The sequence below is a fragment of the Ailuropoda melanoleuca genome, chromosome 3 (genome assembly GCF_002007445.2).
Source record: "Ailuropoda melanoleuca isolate Jingjing chromosome 3, ASM200744v2, whole genome shotgun sequence".
NCBI lineage: Eukaryota > Metazoa > Chordata > Mammalia > Carnivora > Ursidae > Ailuropoda > Ailuropoda melanoleuca.
In genome coordinates, this window is record NC_048220.1 from 116,312,284 (window position 1) to 116,326,985 (window position 14,702).

A 14,702-nucleotide genomic window follows, 5' to 3' on the forward strand; every position below is an offset into this window, starting at 1 on the left:
CTTTGTGTCCTGGTTTCACCAGTTCCTATCACTGTGATCTGTTGTTGTTGTTGTTTTTTGAAATTTTCCTTTCCTTTTCTTTTAAGATTTATTAATTTATTTTAGAGAGAGAGAGAGAGCACAAGTGGGAGGGGCAGAGGAAGAGGGAGAGAGAGTCTCAAGCAGACTCCATGCTGAGGTGCAGAGCCTGAGGGTGGTGGGCTCCATCTCACCTGAGATCATAACCTGACTGAAACCAGGAGTCGGATGCTTAACGGATTGAGCCACCTAGGCGTCCCTCCTTTTTTTTTTCATTGAAGTATAGTTGACGCACAATGCTACATTAATTTCAAATGTACAACACAGTTGTTTAACATCTCTGTGTGTTACACTGTGCTCACCATGAGTAGCTACCATCTGTCACCATACAACACTGTTACAATACCACTGACTATATTCCCTATGCTGTGCCTTTTATCTCCATGACTTATTCATTCCATAGCTGGAAGCCTATACCTCCCACTGCCCTTCATCAATTTGCCCATCCTTCCACCCCCTTATCAATGTGATCTTAAGTATATTTTCTATGAGCTTCTTTTTCTGTATTTGTACAATGGAAATTCAATCCTTGCCTTTCTAATCTTACACTTTATTGTGAGAATCCAAGAAGATAATGAATGTGAAGATGTTCTGTCATGAGTGAAGTGTTCTATAGATTTGGATTATTATCTGCTTCAAAGCTGTCCTTTCCTAGATGAGCCCTGGTTTCTTAGTCATCCAAGGTCAAATAAACAACTCTGAGAAATAGAAAGTTTTAATATAATATTTCTGAAGCACTCTGATAAGCCCTCTGGATTTTCTCCACTTTAGATTGTATATTCTTGTCCCTATACCCAGGTCTGGTCATATAAAAAGTAAGTAAAGGGGCGCCTGGGTGGCACAGCGGTTAAGCGTCTGCCTTCGGCTCAGGGCGTGATCCCGGCGTTGCGGGATCGAGCCCCATCAGGCTCTTCTGATATGGGCCTGCTTCTTCCTCTCCCACTCCCCCTGCTTGTGTTCCCTCTCTCACTGGCTGTCTCTATCTCTGTCGTATAAATAAATAAAATCTTTAAAAAAAAAAAAAGTAAGTAAAAGATCAGTCATTTTTACAGTGGTTAAGTATATCCTTTCATACCATGATTGCTTCCAGTTAACCACTTGCAGCTAAAAAAAGGAATGAATTTTGAGGGACGTATGTGATTTTTAGTTGCAAGCATAAACACACTAATTCCCTAGGCTCCCTGAATATAGCAAAGTCATGTCAGGTCTCGGTAAACTATGGGAGATGCCATTGCTATGATTTCATGTGATCTTTAAGAGGTTTCCTTTTTGTTTACTTTGTTTAATAGAGGAGGATCTCTCCCAGCTCTCTTTACTGTTAAATCTACACTACTTAGAATACGACCTAGGGTATATTAGGGTCCAATGGATATTTATTGAATAAATGCTTTTATAATGAGAACTCAAACAATCTACTATTACTAAAAGTCATTTATGTGTGTTTGGAAAGAACGTGGTTGATAGATTAAAATATATTGTGTATCAACAATTTTATAAATGACACTGGGAGATGTATAGGAAAAAACCCTTTCTTGGAGTTTCTTTTTTGATGTCCAGGCAGGTGGGAGATGGAGTGAGGAGAGCATTGAGAGCAAAGAACAATGAGAATCCAAGTTTTATTGAGAAAAGGAGCAAAATTTATGCTGTAGCCTCAGGCAGCAAAGGATTCTTGAAGGAGGTAGAACATACGGGATCATGTCAGTATCATAATTGGCAATAGAAAAAATTATAGGAGACCATTTGTGATGCAAGACGTTTAAACAAAGAAAACAGACTGAAGATATGAGGACAACCTAGAGAGGGGCACATGCAGAATTCTAAAAAAATAATTTCCCAAATGTATGTATATGTATATACAATCAATTATGTGTGTGCATGTATATACCAAAGTGATTCTATTCTCTGTATGAACTCTCCACCAATATGTAAAGGCAAAACAATATTAAGTTACTTTCTTGGTTTCCTGTTTTTCAGGAAGGACAGGAGCTCATCTGATAGAATGTGTATGGCCTTCCTTTGAAATCAAATTCCGGCTCAGCTGGTTACCTGAGCTCTTGGAACCTCAGTTGCCTCATCTCTAAAATCCAGATAATAATGATGATGGGATTTGTCGAGGTACTTAAATTTGTAAGTACCCAGCCTAGTGGCTTGACATGTGATCTTTTCCTTTTCTTGCTCTCTTCCTCCTTTTCTGCTATTTAGCTTCCTTCCCTTTCTCCTTCCCTTTTCTTTCCTCTTTGCTACCCTCCTTGAAGAAAAAGAAGTCCTTCTGTATTTAAAAGAACCATATATACTCTGTGAATACTAAGGGAAATTTTTATTTAACCTGAATTTATTAAACGTCAAAGTCTCTAATATTTGGTTGGGTGTCCCTCGGTTGGGAAGCAAAAGCAATATATGATGTGATCCCTTAACAATATTTTGGGGGAGTTGAGATTTACTCACATGACACAAAGAGCCAGAGGTAAATGGTAAAATGTTAAACTAAATATAGGCAAGCACCATATAGTACAAAGAAAAATTTCTGTGACCAGGTGAGGAAGGAGAATGACTAAGCATACTTACCAGTTACAGTGAAAAGACCTGGGACTACCAAGTTTGGGCAATCTTTCTGGGAAATCTGCTGCTTCTGCAGAAGAATGAGGGAGGCAGTTTTCACAGGACTCGTTGACACTGTCTCTGTACCACACTTATAAATAAAATAAGATAAATTATTATGTTAAGTAGAGACTGGAGACTTTGGAAGAGGATATATTTATTTCCAAAAAAGCTATTATTATTTTTTTAGTTCTCTGAGGTTTTAAGAATGTAAATTTGCTCAATCTCAAATTTCTTGAATCTTACCCAATTTGGGAGCAGGGTGTTCAGAAGACATCATAAAATTAAGATATTCCAGTAGAAAAGAGAGCGAATCAAACATAATCCTAGAGAAATAATTTCCTCAGTTTTAACCTTCATTTTGCTCTTTCCTCCAAACCCCATGCTGTTGGTCAAAACATATCAGATTAGAATTAAACGTCCTCCCGGGCCCCCTCGGGAGACTTCAGCTATGTTAAAAATGTAATTAAAAATGGAAAATATGACTTTGGTGTTTTGTTAGCATCCTATCTCTGCTATAAAAATACTTGAATATATATCATCAGACCAAACATTCCCAAGGAGGTATCATGCTTCTTCTTAGGGAAAGTTACAGTTGCTAAACAGTCATGTTTTGGGGGGATTTAAGAGATATGAAGGTATTAAACAATTTTGAAAACACCTTGTTAAGAGTTTGAGATCTGACAAAATATGTGGAGACTCAGTGCACTGAGATTCCATTATTGGTAAAAATTGAAGTGAACGTATCTGGACCTTCTTTGCCAATCTAGGCTAGTTTTGGAATTCTTCTTTTTACATCTCAAGCAACAAAAAAAATGGAAAGTGGTAGTGGCAGGAAGAAAATATACACAGTTTCCACTCACATAGTTTTTATTTTATGCCTTTTGCTTTAATATTGAAGCATGTATAATATTGTTTTGGAGTCCAAACAGTGTGTCTTGTGAGTCAGCTTTTCATAAGGCATTGTAACAGGATCCTATATACCTCACAAAAGCACAGGTGTGGGATATAGATAACACACACACACACACACACACACACACACACACACACACACACAGAGTTATTCAAAATGTTAGATAAAACATAAACAGATGTTTCTAGTTTAGGAATCATCATTCAGCTTGCTGATATCACAATCCTATTTTGTAATCTGGATCCAAATGCAAATCATGGAGGTGTCAACACCGTTAATATGTTGGTGGTAGATGAGTTGGCAGTCTGGGCATCTGGTTAGCTTGGAGAGAAGCTAGCATCTATACTTCTCATTAAATGGGTACGACTTGATTTGCCACAGGGCTGGCAGGCATTTTTAAAGCTGAGTTAGTTTCATAACAAATGCCAGATGCCAGTTAGATTTGTAAACATGAGCCAGGTTTCAAATAAATCTGGTTGAACTTGAAAATATTAATGTGCCCCATTGGAAATTCTGTGTTCTACCCATATAGCTTTCCAAAGCTTCACACATGCAGTTTAAGGAATGAATTCCTGAGGCTCCAGGGGGAGAGGTGGAGTGAGAGTTGGGGGCAGGGGTTGGAAGTGTGTGATTTAAAAGGAATGGAGTTGGTTTCTATAAGCCAAAGAGGCTGGGGTGCAGAGAAGAAGCACTCCTATTTCATTGGGTAAAAAAAGAAAAAAAGAAAAAAGACTTTGTGATCCTAAAGGACCATTATGATGAAACCAAGAGTCTTTATCTCCTTTTTCTCTCAATGCCAAGTAATATTGGACTGGAGCTAATGAGACATGAGTTGTAGACTTTGCTCTTTTGCAAATGATCTGAACACTTCACCTTTCTTGGCCTTAGTCTTTGTTACCATGTACAAATGACTATAGTAGTTTTTCTGACCATACTCAAAGTTCAAAATTATAAAGAATAAACTGAGATAAAACTGTGAAGTTTTGTCGCTCTGATGGATCTCTGGAAGATTTAGAGACACCATAATATTCTCTACAAATATCTACTTGCTTCCATTGTTATATATATTTTGAAATGCATTTTGGAATTTATTTGATTTTAAATTGTTGCCAAAATGAGATAATGCATGAGCTCACTATTGAACTTGAGTACACGCATCCTGTACTTGTTTTACATGTATGAAAATAATTGAATAGGCATGTAAAGCAGGAATTTTACTGCATAAGGAAAGAGATCAGATATTTATAAATAAAATCTTTCATAAAATGGTACTCTAAGTATTGCATTTATGAGATAGTGTTTGAGGACAAGTAAATCATGGTTACATTCTGATTTCACATTTTGTGGTTGGGTGACCTTGAGAAAGTCATCTTGGTATTATTGGCCTCAGTCTCTATATCCATACAATGGGGTTATATTTCAAAGTTACGAAGACATACTCATGTCAACTATTTAGTATAGTTCCCGGCTCATAGAAAGCACAATATTAATGTTAGCTATTAATACTGGTTATTATTTAGAAGATAGTTTTCTTTTTTTTTTTTTTAAAGTTTATTTATTTATTTGACAGAGATAGAGACAGTCAGTGAGAGAGGGGACACAAGCAGGGGGAGTGGGAGAGGAAGAAGCAGGCTCCCAGCAGAGGAGCCCGACGTGGGGCTCGATCCCATAACGCCGGGATCACGCCCTGAGCCGAAGGCAGATGCTCAACCGCTGTGCCACCCAGGCGCCCCAGAAGATAGTTTTCTGTTAAGCTTTCAAAAATTGGGCCAGCTGAATAAAATTGAATAAATATAAAATCAGCATGATTGCTCTAGCACAAAGATAAAGGAAATTGATAAATACTTAAATGGAATGTTTATCAATTCTCTTCATTCTGTTTAACACTATGCTTCAGGATTACAAAGATGAGTAAGGTATAGTCATTTTAGAAAAAGTTCATGTGCTTGGGGACACAATATGACCAGTGACTTGATAGTGCGACTGATGGAGCTGTCATGCAATTTCAGAGAAGAGACACCTGCCTCTGACGCAGCCCCATCATGAGCCAGGGATGGGAGTTCAGTGTCCAGAGACACCTCTTAGATGAGAAGATGCTTAAGCTAAGTCTCAGTGGTAACAAAGAAAAGGAGATGATTTCCAGGCAGAGAAACAGGATTGGCCAAGGTGCAGAGGCCTGGGAAAGTCTGGCAGGTTCATCAATGTGCGTAAGTATCAGAATGTCTTGTAGGAATTATTGCTTTGGGAAGGTGGTGAGAGAATGGACTGTCCCGGAAAAGACACACAGAAAAAGATGTGGGCTCTGTCTTGAAGGCAGACCTTTGGCAAGGTGATTTGGAGGTGAATGAAGGAAGAGAGGAGAGGAGCATGGGCAGAAGTAAAACAACAAAACAAAACAAAACAAAGACCCAATAAAGATGTTGCTGTGATCCAGGTGAAACTGATGATGGCATAAACTCAGGTGGTGGCAGATGAGGTGGAAACAAGTGACAGAATGAGAGGGAGAGATCAAGGTGGTGGAACCAGCTGGCATGTGAGGAAGAATGTAGGATAAAGGACGAGTCACAGATTTTAGGTTTGGTCAATTCAGAGCAAAGTAACAACCTGTTCCTTAACATCCTTCAGAAACTTTTTTCCCCCTGATTTTCTCATCTCCATAATGACTTAGTGCCTAAAGCTTTCAGAAGGTTTTGTGTCTTAGAGCAATTTCCCAGAAAACAAGTATCACCAGGTATCAGATTAAAAAATCTGAGCAACACATTACTTCACCCATCCACTCCCGGGGACATTGGTGATCCTCCCTGCAAATTAAAATTCAACTAGATCCTTCTTTTTATGTAAAGTATACCTCAACCAAATGTGATGTTTGGGGTAAAAACATATTTAAAAAAATACTAAGCCTGAATGAAAAGATGTAGGTGAAAAACTTTAGATCAGTATAAGGTGATACCCGACCTTAATTTTAGTTCACTTCTCTAGATCTCAGTTTCCTCTTTTATAAAATAAGTATACATTGGTCTAGACTTTTGTGCTTAGCTACTGGGGCATAGAGAGCTCTTTGAGAATGTGCCTCCGTTTCCAGAAATATGAACATATCTATGTATAAATAAATACCACTCAATTTCAGAGAGGATCCTGGATCTTTCCTAAAGTCTGCTAATGAATCCCAAAATAAAAACCTCTGATCTAGATGACCTAGGAGGTCCTTCCTAGAAATCTATGCTAGAAAGAATGCATATATGAAGATAGGAAGCCAAGGGACAGGAGAGACAGAGACAGAACGTATGAAGGAAACTATGGCCCTATACTTTTCCTTTTTCTCTTCCACCTCCTCCTTCTTCTTCTGATTATTATTATTATATAATCATATGTTATTATACATTATTATTAATTATTATCATTGCCTTGACTTAGTACACTGAGTTTTTTTTTTAATTTTATTTTATTATATTGTGTTAATCATCATACAGTACATCCCCAGATTCCGATGTAAAGTTTGATGCTTCATTAGTTGCGTATAACACCCAGTGCACCATGCAATACGTGCCCTCCCTACTACCCATCACCAGGCTATCCCCTTCCCCCACACCCTCCCCTCTGAAGTCCTCAGTTTGCCTCTCACAGTCCATAGTCTCTCATGTTTCATTCCCCCCTCTGATTACCCCCCTTTTCTTTATCCCTTTCTTCCCCTACCGATCCTCCTAGTTCTTATGTTCCATAGATGAGAGAAATCATATGATAATTGTCTTTCTCTGCTTGACTTATTTCACTTAGCATTATCTCCTCCAGTGCCGTCCATGTTGCAGCAAATGTTGAGAATTCATTCTTTCTGATAGCTAATATTCCATTGTATATATGGACCACAGCTTCTTAATCCAGTCATCTGTTGAAGGGCATACACTGAGTTTTAATGCAAAGCATACTATTAGGTTGACCTAAGTCTTTGATGGCCCAACTAATAGCTTAATGTGTCTCTTTCTTTAATTTATCATATAAGATAAAATCTATTTCAGGTGTCTACATTAACCCTAACCAAACCAAACTGAACCAAATAATATCTTACTTTCCAAGACAAGAGAGGATTTCTTTTCTCTACTTGGATATGCATGTTTTTGTAATAATATTTCTGACAAAGACATCTAGAAATATTTGTGACAGGTTGTACTGGTGGAGACATACATTTGGGATGGGCCAGGTGTGTTGCAGGTGTAAAGAAAGCTATTGAAAGGTACTTTTGCATGTAATTTTCTAACTTGATTGATCTGTTCTTATGGATTACTATTCTAGTTACAAATAATAATTATGTCTGTCAGGTTGGAAAGATGGTCGGCTTTTGACCTTGTAACACCATGCTTTGAGTTGGTGTTTATGAAAAGCAGATAGAGAAATTAAAAATATGCTTTACATCATGGAACATTGCATCAAAAACTGGGGATGTACTGTATGGTGACTAATATAACAAAATAAAAATTATAAAAAAAGAAGGACCAGAAAAATAATAATAATAAAAATAAAAAAATAAAGGGTCTCTATATTACACACACACAAATATATATATATATATATACACACATATATATATGCCTTACATGTACACTTCTCTTTTTATTATTGTTCAACAAAATAACAATGTGCATTTATTTTTCTCTCCAAGGCATCTAGTTATGAATCATTTTTCCAACTTGGAAATTTTGAAAACTGAACCACTTCTAAAGAACCCATATCAAGTTCTTATTTGGTTATTTCTTTGGTAGACTTAAGTTTTCATCCTCCCTATAAATCTAAAGTTAGTTGCAACTTTGATTTGATATTTGACTCTTGAATAAATGTCATAAATGTGGTGACAGAATTATGTATGAATTTCAAAGTTATATTTAGTACAGGTCTTCACCAACTGCTTTAGTAGGTTTAACATATTGGGATTTTTATTTTAGTTTAAAATGGAAAATGCACTTAGTTCCTCAGTATTCCCAGGATTTAAAACAGTCAGTGAATCACCAAAACAAACAAAGCAGGAGAAATCACAATATTTATGAGGAATACATAGTATATGTAAGACTATGAAAATCACCAAGAAAATGAAAACTATTTCTAAAGAGTGCTTTATATTCAGTTATTCTAATTTAAGGGGCAAATATATACCATGTGATACATTAACATTTGTAAAATTCTGAACATGTATGTGTTTGGCTTTACAGAATAGCAAAGGTTAAAATTCTGCAAACAGCTGCATACTGTTTGTAAAATTGGAAGGACTGGAAGGAATAAACTTGGTGGTTAAGAGCTGTGGAGTCAGGTGGAGATTGATTCCTAGCTTGGCCCCATTTCTTGCTGATCGAGCAAAAGTGGGCAAGTTTCTTAGCTGTAAAATGGAGATATTGCCCTTTCTTTATAAGATTGTTTAACGGATTAAATAATATGACATGCATCACCTTGTTTTAATGGCTCTATAGGACTTCAATGCTGTTGAAATGATCTGTTTCACTCCTTCTGTCCCTCTTAGAATGTAAACTCGTATACACAGAGAATTTACCTATCCTATTCACCATTGCATTCTTACTTCTTAAAGATTTTTGTTGAAGTGTAGTTGACGCAGAATGTTACATTAGTTTCAGGTGTACAACACAGTGATTTAGTAGGTCATACATTATGTTGTGCTCACCACAAATGTAGCTACCATCTGTCACCATACGATGCTATTACAATAGCATTTATATTCCTTATGCTGTACCTTTTATTCTTGCGATTTATTCATTCCATACTGGGAACCTGAATCTCACCCTCCCCTTCATCTATTTTGCCCATCCCCCTGCCACCCCTCTGGCAACCATCAGTTTGTTCTCTGTATTTATCAGTCTGTTTCTGCTTTTCATTTGTTTGCTTGTTTATTTGTTTGTTTTAGATTCCACATGTGAGTGAAAACATATCCTATTTGTCTTTTCCTGTCTGGCTTATTTCACTTAGCATAATACCCTCGGGGTCCATCCATGTTGTCACAAATGGCAATATCTCCACCATTCCATTTCTTAGAATAGTATATGCACATTGTAAATGTTTTATACATATTGAATCAATGGATCAATGTTTCATACCAGGCTAAAAGGATTTTGTATTATTTTCTATAGCAATGAAAGCTACCAGAAGTTTTTAAATGTGAGGAGGAGTAGGTGGTGGTAGCAAAATAAGATATCAAAGATTATAGACCTAACAATAGCATATTAAATACGTGGTTGGAAGATGAGGTGGAGATCGATATTAGAGGGAGGAATCATCACTTACATCTGATTTCACCCAACTCTGGAACAATAAAATAAGTTTCAACAATCCTCACCTTAAAATAAGTAGCTCCACATTAAAAACCATGGCTTTTTGGTTTGATACTTTACAATGATCTCATCCTTTCTAAAACATCACTCTACGATCTAATCTCCAAGCATTTCTTATTAATTAGAGAGTAATATTGTTGCATGAGAAAGGCATGGCTTCTGCTGAATAGAAGTTACCACTGATTCATCAGTCTTCCTACTTTTGAGGAATAGAGGAAATGCTGCTGACATGTTATCTCTATACGCATGTTGTGGTCTCACTTTTGAAGTTTGCACATCCAGTCTGTTCCAGGCTGGCCCTTATTTTGTTTGGATTTGTATGCTCAGAGGACAGAAGGGCCACTTCCCATCTTGCTCAAGCATCTGAGCCAAGGCTGAAGTGCCCTTGAGATTTCAACAGGAGTGCTGAATTTTGCAAAGTTATGCCAAGTTCAGAACAAGATGAAAAATGAGCCATGCTGAGTAATTGCCCCTTATTTTCAGAGTTACTCAGTGAAAGAGAAATATATGTAGTATGACTTAGATACGAGGCTAAAGTTTTCAGCGACCACAGGAATTCACACTGATGTGCAACGACAGATCTTTCTTCTTCCTATATTTGCCTGAATAGAAAACACATTTATATTTCCTTCCTCCCACCTACCTACATTATTTTACACTTCTCAATCTTTAGTCTATCTCTAATATCTCCTGTCTTCTCATTCCCAGCTGATTAGCTCAGCTGGTAACTCAGTCATTGTGACATACCAGACATACCAAACTACTACTCATCTTCCTTCCATAAAATCTATAACCTACTTGCATGCTTACTGCTTCTGCTCTCTCTCCCTCTGTTTCATATATATTCATATATATATACATAATTATATATAAAATATATTTTATAAATATACAAAGTTTATTTATATGTATTTATATTTTTATATATGTATATATATGATAGACAATAGATAGATAGATGCATTATGCAGCCCATATTATATTACATATATTATAGGCAAAGTGTCCCTGATCTTCACAGAGACCTCGCATCCACCTGGTATCTGGATCCCATCCCTTCTCACCTACTTATTGACTTTGTTCCTCTGATTGCCTCACCCCACCCCCAACCTCTTCTACAGAGTCAGTCTCTTCTCTACAGAATTAGTTCTATGGACAAAAAACCCTTAGTGATCTCTTCTTTTTCTGCATCTTCAGCTAATAGCAATTTCCATGCAACCTTTAACAGGAAATTTCCTGCAAGAGTTATCTCCAGAAGCTTTTTTATTTTTCACCTTCCATTCAGAAGTGAGATGATGGAGCCAGACATACCTAAATGTAACACTTTAATAAATTGTGCAAGTCTGCCTTCAGTACAGATTATATGAATGTGTATTTTCACTAAAAAGGCTATTTCCACCACAATCCTGAGGTATTGAAAAGGCTAATGAAAAACCTTTTATCTCATAGTGTGGAGAAAGCTCTGTGATTTTGGAGTGGACTTAAAAAGGTTTTTTAACAGAAATTAAACTAAAATTAAGAAGGATTAAATTAAAATGCCTTGATTTACTTCAAATGTTATTCTATTTGTGATCATAATATAATACTTGGAGGAAAACACAGTAAGCTAGGTTCACAGATTTGTCTTCCTTTTCTTCTATATATTTCTGAAAATAATAGCACAAACCCAAGAAAGTCTCCTATATGCCCAGGCTCATATCTATTTGTATTATTCAACATATCCCCTAAGTTTACAAATTTAGAAATTTATAAATTATTTTCTTGAACAAGCATAACTAATTTATTCTCCATCCAGTAGCATGGATGCAATGTGCATGTAAATATTTTTGATGTTATAATTTCTCAAGAAGCTAAGTAAAAAATACAGTCAAAATAGCTTATTAAGTTGATATTTTATTTCAATGTGCTTCAATGCATAATTCATAATTATATCTGTCAACTCACAGATTACATGGAGCCTTTTAGTGTGTTTAATGAATTTTTAAATAACTCTGTAAGGCATTCGTCCAAGTACAGTTTTTCTTAGGAAACTGAAAGCTAACAATAACATCTGTGAAGTTCGTGATTCATTTTTATACTTAATAAATTTGACAGTTTATTTGCTTGGCCAAATAATTGGACATGATAGCCGAGAACTTTCTAAAACAAATTAAACATCACAATTTGATCATCTTTTATATGTAAATGTTTCCTGTACAAAAATCCAGCCTTCAAAGATGTTTAATAAGTGATAATATTTGTGTTTCAATCACTTATAATTTTGCAAGTTTCTTTTTGAGACATATTGCAACTTTTATTTTCTATGCATTGACTTTATCTGAGTGCCAAAGCACTCTCAGGACATATATTCAAGGTGCAAATTAATGACAATTAACCACAGTATGGATTTTCAGAAGGTTCCCATGACCAAAGCATTTGGTCATAAACCTACGGTAACAGATATTCTGTTGACTGTGCTACTGTTCTGAAGACAACTCATACAGAAACCTCATTGGAAAAAAAATGTTGAAGTGTGAAAAATTTAAGTATTGATGAGAAGGTGAAGCAACCAAAAGAATTTTAAATTTATTCATCCATTTCAGAAAATAATTTTTAATTATTAAACAAAATTGAAAATATGTATTTCTTGTCATTTGGAAATTCTAAGGGTACACTCACAACTGCTTTTTTGCATAGGCTATGATGACAAAGATTCTGTAGCATACTGTTTTAATATGAAAAGAAACTGAAACAAATAACAAAGTCCATAAAGAGTTGAAAGGATAAATGAAACATGAAATTTTGATCTGTAATAGTTGAAATAGAACTATTACACAGCAATAGAAATGAATGCAGCATACCTGCATGCAAGATTAAAAATTAATATCAAGGTATATTTTAGAGCAAAAATGCTAATTTCACAAGATGATAGAGCACATAATACATTTACATGAATATTAAAAATATGGAAGATGAATACAAAATTTAGAATAGTGGAGGAAGGGAGGGAAAGAATGGAACAAATCAAGGTGGTGGATATGCAGTGTTTATTGTATTTTTACTTTATACCTCATATGTAATTTATAAATATTACCTTGTAGCTGTTTAGTATTTAACAAAAATAAATTTTCGGAAACTCAGTTGAACATTTTAGGAATTAAATATTGGGAAAAAACATTATTTTATATGTACATCTTGGTTCAGTAAGTTTGTTGCTTTAGTTAGGGCTAACTTCGAAACCAATTCAGCTAACTCAAAAAAAGAGGTGGGATACATCCTAAAAATACCAATATTTCATGCATATTATGCCCAGACAGGCTTTATGGGGCCTACAACCAGGATATAACACATGAGGGATAGAAGCAGATCTCCCTCTCTATCTTCCTTTTTCTACCTCCTCTCTCTCCTGCATGTTCTCTCCTGTGGAAGCTCTTGGATTTGTCACTTCCCCACCAACACCAACTTTCTCTGTTATCCACAGTTTTCTTTCTCAGTGCGGTGACTCAGTCCACATCATTACATGCTAATTCTCAAGTGCGCCAACTCCAGCTGTCCACAAACCCTCAGTTTCTTAGTATATTTCTAAGGAAACAGAATCTGACTTGTTACTAAATGATGATCATTTTGACTGACTTGGAGTCAGTTGCCTACCATTCATCCAATTAGCTGTGACCAGAATGAAAGTGATGGGACAAGACACAATGTGCATCCCACAGAGGCTGAAGTCTGGAGAGAGATTCTGAGAAGAGAGGGTGGGATAGGGCAGTCACTCCAAAATATACTCACATTTATATTATGTTGAGTCTTCAGTTTCTCCATATGGGGCTTGTGGTGCTTCCAGTCATTCGATCTGAGCTAACTATTCTCGAGGATAAATAAACATTTCTCTAATGGATGTTGTGGTCTCCTAGCCTCTGCATTTCTGTATTTTAAGGTGATGTTCTGCTCCTCCAGGAACTTCAATTAGAGATCAGGAGAATGGGAATTGAATTGTCTTCCCCTGAGATGACTAGTTCCCTGATGAGGTGTTTTAGATTTCAAAGAGCTGTCTAGCAGCTGGTGCTTCCTCCTTAATATTAACCCCTCCTTTACCTTGCCTTTATGCAAGTTAATAGTAGGATAGAAGTGGTAAACATCCCAAATCTCTTTCTCTTCTCCGTGGGCCCACTAGATCAAGTCAGTTTGACTACCCACCTAACCCACCGCTGTTGGCTGCAGGAAACAAAAGGCACCAGCTGAAAGGGTATGCGTCGATGACCAGGCAGCTACTTTGAGTACAGAGAGAAACCCACAACTCATTGTGGGCAGAATAGCATACCACCTCCTGTGCCGGACATGCATCTGGATACCCTCAGATCCCGTTCTCCCTTCTGGACTCCGCTATGTCATTTTGTGAAACAAGAGTCTATAGATTGCATTTTTCAGCCTCCTATGACCACATGATTCCTATTAGCTTCTGCCAATAAGAGGCACTAATGGGAGAAGGTAAAAGAAGTGAAACTTCCTGCTTCAGATTTCAGTACTTCTTTTTGTTTATCCCGCTCTTCCGGTTTTCTGTGTTAAAGTCATGTTCTGGAACAACTTGGGGTGTTTTTGTTTTACTTACTAGATGCATATAGTGCCACTATTATTTCCTATTCCGGTTACACGAGGGCTTTTACAGCACGGCTTTGCCCATCTGAGAGGTGAGGCCATCTGTCTGCAACTGAGAAGAGGAATTTTGGAGCAAAACTAGAAACTCGAGAGTACTTTGTAGATGCAGCCTTCTCAGTGTCGCCTTGCTCTGTAAGTATGGTAAACTTTCT

The 14,702-nt window shown here is 36.6% G+C and overlaps 1 long non-coding RNA gene across 1 annotated transcript in view; it reads right to left on the bottom strand.

Annotated features, from left to right (window-relative positions):
* Positions 1-14,259, bottom strand: part of LOC117801589 — an 84,386-nt gene extending 70,127 nt beyond the window's left edge. Inside the window, exons 1-2 of the long non-coding RNA XR_004624299.1 lie at positions 13,684-14,259; positions 2,644-2,767 (exon numbers count right to left, since the gene is read on the bottom strand). This is a non-coding gene — a long non-coding RNA (uncharacterized LOC117801589). The remainder of the gene's footprint in view (positions 1-2,643; positions 2,768-13,683) is intronic.
* Positions 14,260-14,702: the final 443 nt, after the last annotated feature.